The 10566-nt window shown below is 45.7% G+C and overlaps 1 non-coding gene across 1 annotated transcript; it reads right to left on the bottom strand.

Moving 5' to 3' along the window:
• Window positions 1-2523: 2523 nt before the first annotated feature.
• LOC121157534 lies at window positions 2524-2627 on the bottom strand. The gene has a single exon (XR_005884056.1). It is a non-coding gene; the product is annotated as a U6 spliceosomal RNA (small nuclear RNA).
• Between the last annotated feature and the right edge of the window lie 7939 nt (window positions 2628-10566).

Here is a 10566-nt window from a genome sequence, read left to right as displayed (position 1 = left end):
ACAGATGGTAAACAAAACGGACAATAAAGTATGCAGCATTTCAGATGACTGCACAGCTGCAAAAGAGTGGCAGGACACATCACAATTTAAACAGGGTCCTTGGGGTGCTCTTCACCAAAGTGCCTTTGAAGAAAACCCTGATGCGAAGGGTGGCTGTTAGGACACCACTGGTTGGGGCACCCACATCCCAAACCACAATGCCAGGGTTCAGATCTCACTTCTGCTCCCAATCCCAACTTCCTGCTAATGCACACCCTAGAAGGTAGGTAGTAATGGGTCTCTACCATGCACATGGGAAACTTGGATTGAATCCCTGCATCCTGGGTCTGGCTACAGCTGTAGCTTAGCCCAGACCACTGCAGGCATTTTGGGAGTGATTGTGTGTGTGTGTGTGTGGGTGTCTTTCTCTGCCTCTCAAGTACACTTCTTTTTTTTCCCATTTTTTTTTTATTGATTACATTGCATTATGTGACACAGTTTTATAGGCACTGGGATTCCCCCCACCCCTTCCCAAATACACCCCCCCCATGGTGGATTCCTCCACCTTGTTGCATTACCACAGTTCAAATTCAGTTGAGATTCTTTCATTGCAAGCATCTACCAAGCATAAAGTTCAGCATCTTATTGTCCAGATAAGTTCAATGGTTTCTTGGGGAGACCATCTCTGGTTTGAAGGTAGAGCCGACAGAGTATCATCCCAATCAAGTAAAAGCCCCGACATTACATCAGTAACAATTTATAACATAATGGAATTAGTTGACATGGTATTGAGTAACCAACATGTTAAAAGAGAGAGAGAGAAAAAAAGAGTGCAAGTTCTGAACCACATCCTATGACTTCTACATGGACATTTCACTTCTTAGTTTATATACAACCGGGTTCTATACACCTTAAAATGGCTATAGATTACTATTCAACTGTCTCATGTCTATTCAAGCACACTTCTTAAAGAATAAAGAGTGTGAAGGAGGGCCTGAGGAAAGAGATCCTGACCAGAGAGCTTGCCAGCCATGCTCCAGAGATCAGAGTTAAGGAGAACACTATGACTGGAGGGGGAACAGACAAGGCAGAGAGAAGATGAGAAGCTGTTGAGATCAGAGTTGTCAAGTCCCAAACTGAAGTTCCAAAGAAACACACATTGGGCATAGCTCCTGTCTAAGAGAGAAGCATGGTGAGCAATGCTTCCCAAAGTAACTGGCCAACGGAATCCCATAGAGCAGGCTTGATAATGTTCATCTACCATGGACTCAGCAGCTCTTACTGAGAACCTTCTTACCATGTGGCAGGCACTAACCTAGACGTTGAGGATACAGCGGGGAGTAAAGCAACGTCCCTGCCCTCATGGAATTCACACCTGCGTGAATGACAAATAACAAGCCCGTATGTGCTTGAGATAAATGCCATGGCCGATAAGTGAAGCAAGATAAAATATTTGTAGAACACTAGCTTTGCTGAACACTGATCTCTTCTCGTCAACTTTTCCTAGAATCTTACGGCTACTTATATTTTTCTTAAGACTAAACTGGGTCTACCTTTAACCACTATTTAATGTTAACTTCTGTTTTTATCTAAAAACTTTTTGGAAGTGTCTTAAAGCATTCACACATATACAAACAAGAATGGTTTTTGCTTAGGAATAGCAATAACCTCTATGATTAAGTACCATTCTCTTTTCTTTGCATATTTAATTGCTTTGCTTTTTATTTTTCTCTCCTCTAATCTGCTAGAATTTTTTTTTAAGATATTTTTTTAATTGGAAAGGCAGATCTATATAGAGAAGGAGACACACAGAGAAATATCTTCCATCTGCCGATTCACTCCCCAGTGACTGCGATGGCCAGAACTGAGCTGAACTGATCCAAAGACAGGAGCTTTCTCCAGGTCTCCCACACAGGTGCATGGGTCCCCAAGCTTTGGGTCATCCTCAAATGTTTTCCCAGGCCATAGGCAGAGTGCTGGAAGGGAAGTGGGGCAACCAGGACATGAATCAGCACCCACAAGAGATCCTGGAGGAAGCAAGGCAAGGATTTAGCCATTAGGCTATTGTGCCAGGCCCATTATCTACTAGAGTTTTTAGCTTTATCCAAGATTTTCAAGTTCAGTGTTTTCCTTACCTGTTTTTAGTTCAATGCACAATCACAATTACTTAAAAGCGTTTCTTTTCAGGTCTGTATGATGGCTAAATTGGCTAATCCTCCATCTATAAGCACTGGCATTCCATATGGGCACCGGTTCATGTCCAGGCTGATGCACTTCCCTTCCAGCTCCCTGCTTATGGCTGGAAAAGAAGTGGAGGATGGTCCAAACCCTTGGGACCCTGGCTCCTGTCTCTTGGCTTACTGGCTTTGGATCGGCTCAGCTCTGGCTATTGCAACCACTTGGGGAGTGAACCAGCAGATGGAAGATCTTTTTCCCTGTCTCTCTTTTTCTCTGTAAATCTGCCTTTCCAATAAAAATAAATAAAACTTTAAAAATTCTTTTTGTAACAATATTAGCTTTTATATTAGATCTTTTTTTTGGGATAAAAATATGGAACACTTCACGAATCTGCATGTCATCGTTGTGCAGGAGCCATGCTAATTTCTGCAGCATTCCAGTTTTAGTATATGCACTGCCACAGTGAGCACTAAATTAAGTCTTTAAGTGTAAAAATAATAGCTGATGCCTTTTGGATACTCAATGAAGAGCATCACATCCTCAATTTTATTTACTGTTCAAACTACTCCTTGAGTCTTCACCATTGAACAGACAATGACCTTAAGACCTACTAGTATGAAGGGATTATTGGACCTATTGTCTATCTCTCCAGTTCTGCTCTGTACAGAATCTAACACGGATTAATTTTAGTTGTTTTATTTTTGTTTATCTGATACTTAATTGTTTCTTTACATTTCATCTTTTGGGATTTCATCTATCTTTTATTTCTAACTCCCATCACTCTTATCCAATCATATCATACAGCAGAGTATCATCAGCCCATTTTTTACTTCTTATATCACACACTGCAGACTTATGTTTCCCTGAATTTTGTTAAAAGAGCAACTCAGATATCCTGAAGTAACCCTCAGCTTCCTGTGATCGGTCTTCCTCAAAAAACAAGTTTTCTACATAGTGAGTACCTTGCTCTCTGTTTTATGTCGCAGATTTTCTCAGAGGCCTTACATGCTTTTATCCCCTACTTACTCATTCTTGATCAAAAAAGGAAAGAAGGAAGGAAGGAGAAATCAAATGAGAGAGAAATAGAGAGATGGAGAGAAAGGAAAAGGAATAGAAAGAGGAAAGGAGAGGGAGACCAGATGAGCATGTTACTATGACAAGGTCACGTATCCCTGAAGAAGGTCCATGCCTGGCCCAGAATCAACCCTTTCCCAATGCCAGCAGCACTTCCCTAGATGACCATTGCCAGCTTTAGGCACTTCCACCCCCATGGCATTACAGGGCTGTGGGATATCCCGGAGGAGGGGCATTGACAGGAGGAGCACGGGGCATCGAGAACTCTGGCATCATCAGAGGCGTGTAAGAGAGTTTCTTCCCTTTGGAGAAGATCTCACATGAAGGCGTAGATGCAGAGAGGAGATGGAAGCTATCTCCTGCCTCTTCCCCTGTGGCTCCGGCTTTTGCATCAAAGCTTCATCTGAATTTGGCTTGATGGGAATGATGTGTACTGGATTAATATTCCACTATTCTAGCGCAGTTAAACATGGAAATATTTGTGGTTTCAGGGAGGTGTCGACGGGAATGTGAAGATGGAGTGGAAGCAGCCAACTAAACAGAAACAGGGAAGCAAGCTCACAATGGAGAACAGGCAATTCTCCATCTTGGCCTCCCTAAACTTCTTAACTTCCCTTCATCTGTGTCAACCCCAAGCAGAGCAGGGACTTTCTTATCCTTACCAATGAGGGTTACTGAAGTTAACAGCAGAACAAAATAACTGAGAATATTCCCAGGAAGCAGGCTTTCTGGGTTCAAATCCTAAGTCTACCACCTACTGGATGAAAGACAAGAGGCAAGTTCCATAACCTTTTTGGCCCTCGATTTTTCCATCTGTAAAATATAGGTAGAGATAGGCCCTCTCTCACAGGCTTATTGTGAGAAGTAACTGATGTGATCTTTGAGAAGCACTGATGCAGCACCTAGCACATAACAAAATGCTAGTATTGATCCATTGCTTGCTCGACTGCTTGATCCATTGACTGAAAGCGACCAACCTTAGGAATCTATGAGCCTTTTCTGGACACACACAATCCATCCCCATGGACTATGCCCTGAGTTTCCTTTGCTCAGTGACCTTTGCTTTTCTCGACCCTGACCCTTGACCAGACTCTGTCCTTGAGATTTGAGCCAACTCCCTGTCCTCAGAATCCCCAGGCCCTGAAGACTTCCTGTGCACTGGTCTTTCATTTAATCTTCACCAAAGTCCACTGAGGTCAATGTTACTACTATCCCCATTGCACAAATGAAGCAATGGAGGCCTAAAAGTTGTCAAGTAAGTATTAGAAAAGTTGGAATGCAAGCCAGAAAACCTAAAGAGTGGAGCTGCATCTCTGTACAGGGCATACAGGTCCTTTTATTAAGAAAGTTCCAGAGCTTAAAGCCAGGCAGAGATCTGGTGCTCTTGCTGAAAGTTTATAGAGTGAAAAGCTTTGCCCTAGAACAATGATTCTCAACTGGGTAGGATTTGCTTCCTACAGGACATTGGGCTGTGTCTGGAGACATTTACTTGTCACCACTAGTAGGAAATGCCATGGTCATCTGGTGGGTGGAAACCAGGGATGCCCAGTGACACAGTATTTCCTGGTCTCCACTGCCAATAGTGTCCAGAGGGACAAACACATGGCTTTGAAATTAAGTAGATCTGTTCTGCTCCCCAGTATACTTTTGATCAATACCAAAGAAGCCAGGTACCCAAATGCCAGGCTCCCCAGCAGGGCATTCCTAATTCCTCTCTATGAATTAGGCTTTCACTGTCTCTCTCCTACGCCATTTCAGTCATCTCATCGTTCCATATTCTAAGAGCAATCTTAGAGTTGCCCTCGAATACAACAAGAAATTTTGAGTTTCGGAGAGGAAGTGGGAATCTGAACTGCTGAATGAAATGCTCTGCAGCTAACAGGCCAGCACACAGAATCCTCTGGATTTCAGACCCTACTCCTATTCAGGAGCTTTTATTTTGCATGTAAATGTCGAGAGAGCCACGGGGTGAAGGGGCTGGCTTGTCCTCTGCGAGGAGGAAAGTTGTCGTCCCCTCTGAAGTGGCTGCATTAATGTCATGTCATTACACCATATTGCTGCACAGGTTAATATAATTGGGTGACTATGTGTGAGCAATGATCCGTGCCATGTTCCAGCTCTGAAACAAATGACATTTAACCAGCCGGGCTGCAAGGCTCCTTGTTATCTACATGGTGAGCAATTGGAACGGGAAGCAGACCTCTCGATGAGCAACTGATGAATTAGTTGTTGGGTTTCCTCGACAGCTTGGATTTATAAGAGCACGATTCAAACATAATTTATTAGATCTATAAACAGACAGATCTGATGTTTTCACTGAGATTTCATCTTGTCGCCCTTTGATATTGTGTCACTGACAACCCTGTTATAATGTAATTTTATTATTCTGATAAGGTGTTGTTTCTGGAGGTTTTATTTATTTATTTCTCACTGAAAGATATTTTCAGGTTTAGGAGGAAAGGAACCAGAAAGTTTTGTGCTAGCTCATACCTGGCAACGTCCAGTTTTTCCAGGCTGTGACTGAGTGTCTCAATGGCAGAGAGAGACAACATTTTCATTGGAGTAATGAGCAGCTCCTGGCCTAAGAGTGGCAGGAAGAACAGGAAATGGCGGTACCTGTGGGGTGTAACTGGGGTTTGGAAGAGAATCTTCCTCAAGGAACCTGGTCCTCTTGGGACCCACCTGTCAGCCCAGGACACAAGATAGCCCAGCTGGGTCCATTCACCATTTACTTGATGATACAGCTGGGGTCTTTAGCCACCTGGCCCAAGGATCACTCCCACGATGATTGTAAGCCAATCCTCCTGGCTCTGGCAAAGGAGAGGGTGCCTGGCCACTGTTAAAGGTCCTTCAAGCAAAAGGGTCTCAGTAAAGGGATGGTAGCTGTCCCAAAAACTACTGAGAAGATTGATAGAATTACATGTCTACCGCAAACAGCATAAAACTGAGAAAACACTCCAGATCAGGCAACATCCCTCTGGGTGATTGTGACTTGGGCATTCCACTCCCTTTTTATGAGCCATTGCCCAGCCAAGACAATAGTCCTGGTGAGAAAAAAAGACAGTGAACAGAGCTGTATAAGTTGAAATGCAGTGCAAATGAAGGGTATGCTGATTAGCAGTCACAACTGTATGCTCTCAAAAGACATTTTTTGGGAGTCCAGAAGGGATATATGTATTTATTGGTTTTAATTGAGAGTCATAATCATCCATGGCAAGCTTTAAATTTTACCAGGTGCTCTCACATCCTCACATGTGATGTACTGACATGACAGCTTGTTTAGTTCCCCTAGAATTTTGACAAGGGTGAGTGATTTTATGGATAAAGAAAATGAAGCTTATAGAAGTTATCAAGAATTATTCTGCTAGTTAAGGGATTATTTTTCACATAAAGATTTCTGTATTTATTTTGCAAGTCAGAGTGAAAGAGAGAGAGAAGGAGAACTTTCATCTGCTATTTTGCTTCTCAGATGGCCACAACAGCCAGCATTGAGCCAAGGCAAAAACTAGAAGCCAAGAGTTTTGCTGAGATATCCCATGTGGGTGGCAGGGGCCCAAGCATTCTTGGATCATTCTTGGAGCTATCAGGACACGAGCCAGTGCCCACACAGGATACCAGTATCACAAGTAGCAGCTTTACCCAGTATGCCACACCAGCCCTATTACAGGATTTTAACTCACAACTGAGCAAACCCCACATCCAAGGCTTTGCATTTCTGGTAAAAATCAGGGCTCTCTCTGCTCATGACCCAAGTGGATCAGGGAATGACTCTGAGGACACCTGAATGAATGAATTCAGCCACAGCTGGTTCATAGGAGAAAGCATCTGGGCTTTTCTGGGGCACAGGTGCTCTAGGGGTTAGCTCCACTTCTCTGTGGGTCAGTTTCCATCCCCAAGGCTGCAGGCAATTCCTAGAGTCATTCATAAAGCCCTGCATGCCTCAGGGGGAGAAAGGGAATTAATATCAGAAGTGGCAGTCTCAGAGCGGCAGCTCCATAACAGGCTTGAACCCCGACCTCCCAAGCTACAGCCAGCTGGGAACAGCTCAGCCAAGCACGTCATTGACTCCCAGAGTCCCAGAACCCGAGATGTATGTGTAGACTCGGGGGTCACCCAGTCCAGCACCCTTATTTTACAGCTGAGAAGGTAGCATTACAGAGAGGGGAGTGGGGCTCACCCAGGTTCACAGAATGGGTCAGGGGGCAAAGTCAGGGCTGGAACCAGGTCGCCGGGTTCAAGACTCTTCCTGGCACGGGGGGCCCCATCCAGAACACTCTACCATCAAATGCATTTCTGAGATCCATCAGACATAGGGCTGTCCAAGCACCAAAGATGCAGCCAACAGGTTCGCACAGATGTGTTGCGCACACCCTGTCACCCTCCTTCACCTCGGTCTTGAATCTCTTGCCTGAACTGGTCACGAGCCCATGAATCCCATTTCCCAGTCTTGCCCTAAAGACTTAATGCCAGGACTGCCAGTCTTCTGGACCCCTTGTTCTCTATCCTCTTTACCAATTTTCCCTCCAGATGATTCTGCCTCAGGCCACACTGTTGAATGTTTTCCAGGTTCATCTGAGCCTTCAGACTCTCTCCTTTAACAGAAACCAGATGGGAACAAAAGGAAAACTTTCAAAATACATTTCAGCTCAAAAATCTCAACCCCAGGGAAGCCTTCCCTGACCCTATCCACCCCACCAAGGGCTGGATCAAGCTCCTGTGCCATTTACAAAGAGGCTCTTAGGGTTTTGTCAGGACACCTGGAGTGACTTCTGGATCAGCATGTGTCTTTTCCACTAGAGGGAGCTCTGAGAGGCAGGGCGGGACTGCTTTTGTTGGTTACTGTGGTGCTGGGGCTCAGCACCGGGGCTGCCTCTGGGCAAGTGCCTGGCAGACATCTACTCAATGGGAAGCAAATGCCCAGGAAGCCCATGGCCTCACCTGCTCCCAGAAGAATGAGCCCACCAGGGAAGATGTGGAATTTTCCCTATGTTTGAGGGGTCCAAGGAGGATGTACCTCTGAGTAAAAGTATAAAAATCTATCTCCAGGGTGGGTTCTATCCCCATTGCCCTAGGCCTGAGGACATCTCTGCTGAGAGGAACAGAGATGAGCCAGCATGGAGGTGACTAGCAAGATGCTGCCTCCTGTTTGCTTTCCAAAGAGGCTCCTGTGTAGCACCTGACAGCTCATCAAGGTAAAGAAGGTACAGGTAGCTCAGAAGTGGAGAAACCAGGGTACTAACTAGGGTCAGCCAGGAATAAGTCCAGACACCACAGGGACCAGGTAGAGTCCACTATACTCTGGAGCCCACTTTGGATACACAGGAGTAGCACAAGGGTTATGTCTAGACACAGCAGTAGCAGATCAGCAGGAACTGCCCCACGTAACCAAGGCAGTCACTCTCCCCAAACAGTTGATCTGCGTTCCCCAGGACCCAGTTTGGCTCACATTCTGTTCAAGAAACAAACCGAGGGCTCATGCCTCCAGGGCACATTTTTTGGGGGGACACAGTGTTCCCTGGAGGAGTATACTGAGCAAAAGAGAGAGAATGGGAGCTCCACATGTCATTTTAAATTCTTAAGAAGCCACATTTTTTAAAAAGCAAAATTAACAATGTATCTCACTGAACTTCAGAATTTTATTTCAATATTTAGTCACATGTTTTATATTACAGTTCTATATGCAGGATCCTTTTTGAAATGTGGTGAGTATTTTACACTTACAGTGCAGCTCACTTTGCAATAACCCCATTTGGTTGGTGCTACTTTATTGGCTATCACAGCTCTAGAAGGTCAAGTTAGCTGTCAGCGTGACAGACTCCTCAGGCAAGCCAGCAGAGCTCAAAGATATCAGGTGTCTGAAGGTACCAGAGATGAAATGCGAAGCTACAGGTGCAGGTGCAGAAAGAATAAGCCAGAAGAGGCTCACTCAGCCCCACCAGTCCCTGTCCCAGTCCCCACCCCACCAGTAAAGCCAGGGGTTCTGGTGGAATTTCTCTGCCTGGCGGGGGCGGAGGGAGGGCACCTATAGCCACTGGTTCCACCACTGCCCTCTTAGAGCCTGGGAAATGGAATGATTCGAAACAGATTCAGATTTTCAGCTGCTTGGTCCCTACACCCCATCTGTCTGCCAAGCACCAGAGAGGCAGATGCCGGAGACACATCTGCCAATGTGTCCTGCTAGTTTCCGGCACTTACTGCAGCCTCTCAGAACCTCTGCCCTCACCCTGGAAGCAACCAGCAGGGTCTCTGGTTGCCAGTTGGTGGCCCCTGCTGCAGCATAGCGCGGGGCAGCCCCAGAGGGTGGCTCCTCATCCCCGAGGACTCCTCTGTTCAATCTGTGGCTTTGCTCTCACCTGTGCCTTGAGCAAAGCTGCCCCTGGTGCCCAGCAGGGACGTACAGACCCCAGCATGTCCTTCTGTATGCAGGGAACAGCTCTGGGCTGCAGTGAGGCAAACCCCACAATGCAGCAGGACCAGGGCCTGTGTGGCCACCGAACCTGCACCTGCTTCTGTTTTCTCTTCTACCGTAGAGGCTGTTTTGAGGACAAGATGTAAACATGTAAATAACATTCCTGGCAAGCAGAATTTCCCAGCTTCTGAATAGAACAAGGCAGAAGGTAATGGAAAAGATTCCAGGAGCTGTGAGGAGGGTAGGGCCTGGTTGTAGGTAAAACTTAAGGTGGAGGGCCCAGCGGCCGGGCCTAGCGGCTAAAGTCCTCGCCTTGAACGCACCCGGGATCCCATATGGGTGCCGGTTCTAATCCCGGCAGCTCCACTTCCCATCTAGCTCCCTGCTTATGGCCTGGGAAAGCAGTCGAGGACAGCCCAAAGCTTTGGGACGCTGCAACCATGTGGAAGACCCTGGATCCTGACTTCGGATCGGCATAGCATCGGCCATTGAGCTCACTTGGGGAGTGAATCATCGGACAGAAGATCTTCCTCTCTGTCTCTCCTCCTCTCTGTATATCTGACTTTCCAATAAATAAATAAATAAACATTAAAAAAAAAAGAAACTTAAGGTGGAATTTATTGGCCCTCCTCTTGGACATTCCAACACCATAAACAATACAAATGTATTTATTTCATATGCCTAAAAAACATCAGGTGTTAGAAATTCACGTGCAGCAGCTGAAAATTCAAAGGGTTAGATGAGGCTTCAGATCCCTCCAGAGAAACCTGTTTTATTTACAGGACCCAATTCTCCTGCTGGTACCCAGTCTGAGTCTGGACTAGCACTGATGTTGAATAAATGCAGTTAATCAAGCAGATGGAAGAAAGGATGAAAAGGAGAAGCAATGAAATTGGTGAGAGGTCAAGGTTGAGTTAGGAGGAAGG

Source organism: Ochotona curzoniae, unplaced genomic scaffold, assembly GCF_017591425.1.
Source record: "Ochotona curzoniae isolate NIBS_2020 unplaced genomic scaffold, NIBS_Ocur_1.0 contig_3520, whole genome shotgun sequence".
In the NCBI taxonomy this organism is placed as follows: Eukaryota; Metazoa; Chordata; class Mammalia; order Lagomorpha; family Ochotonidae; genus Ochotona; species Ochotona curzoniae.
This window is presented reverse-complemented; position numbering and strand designations above follow the sequence as displayed.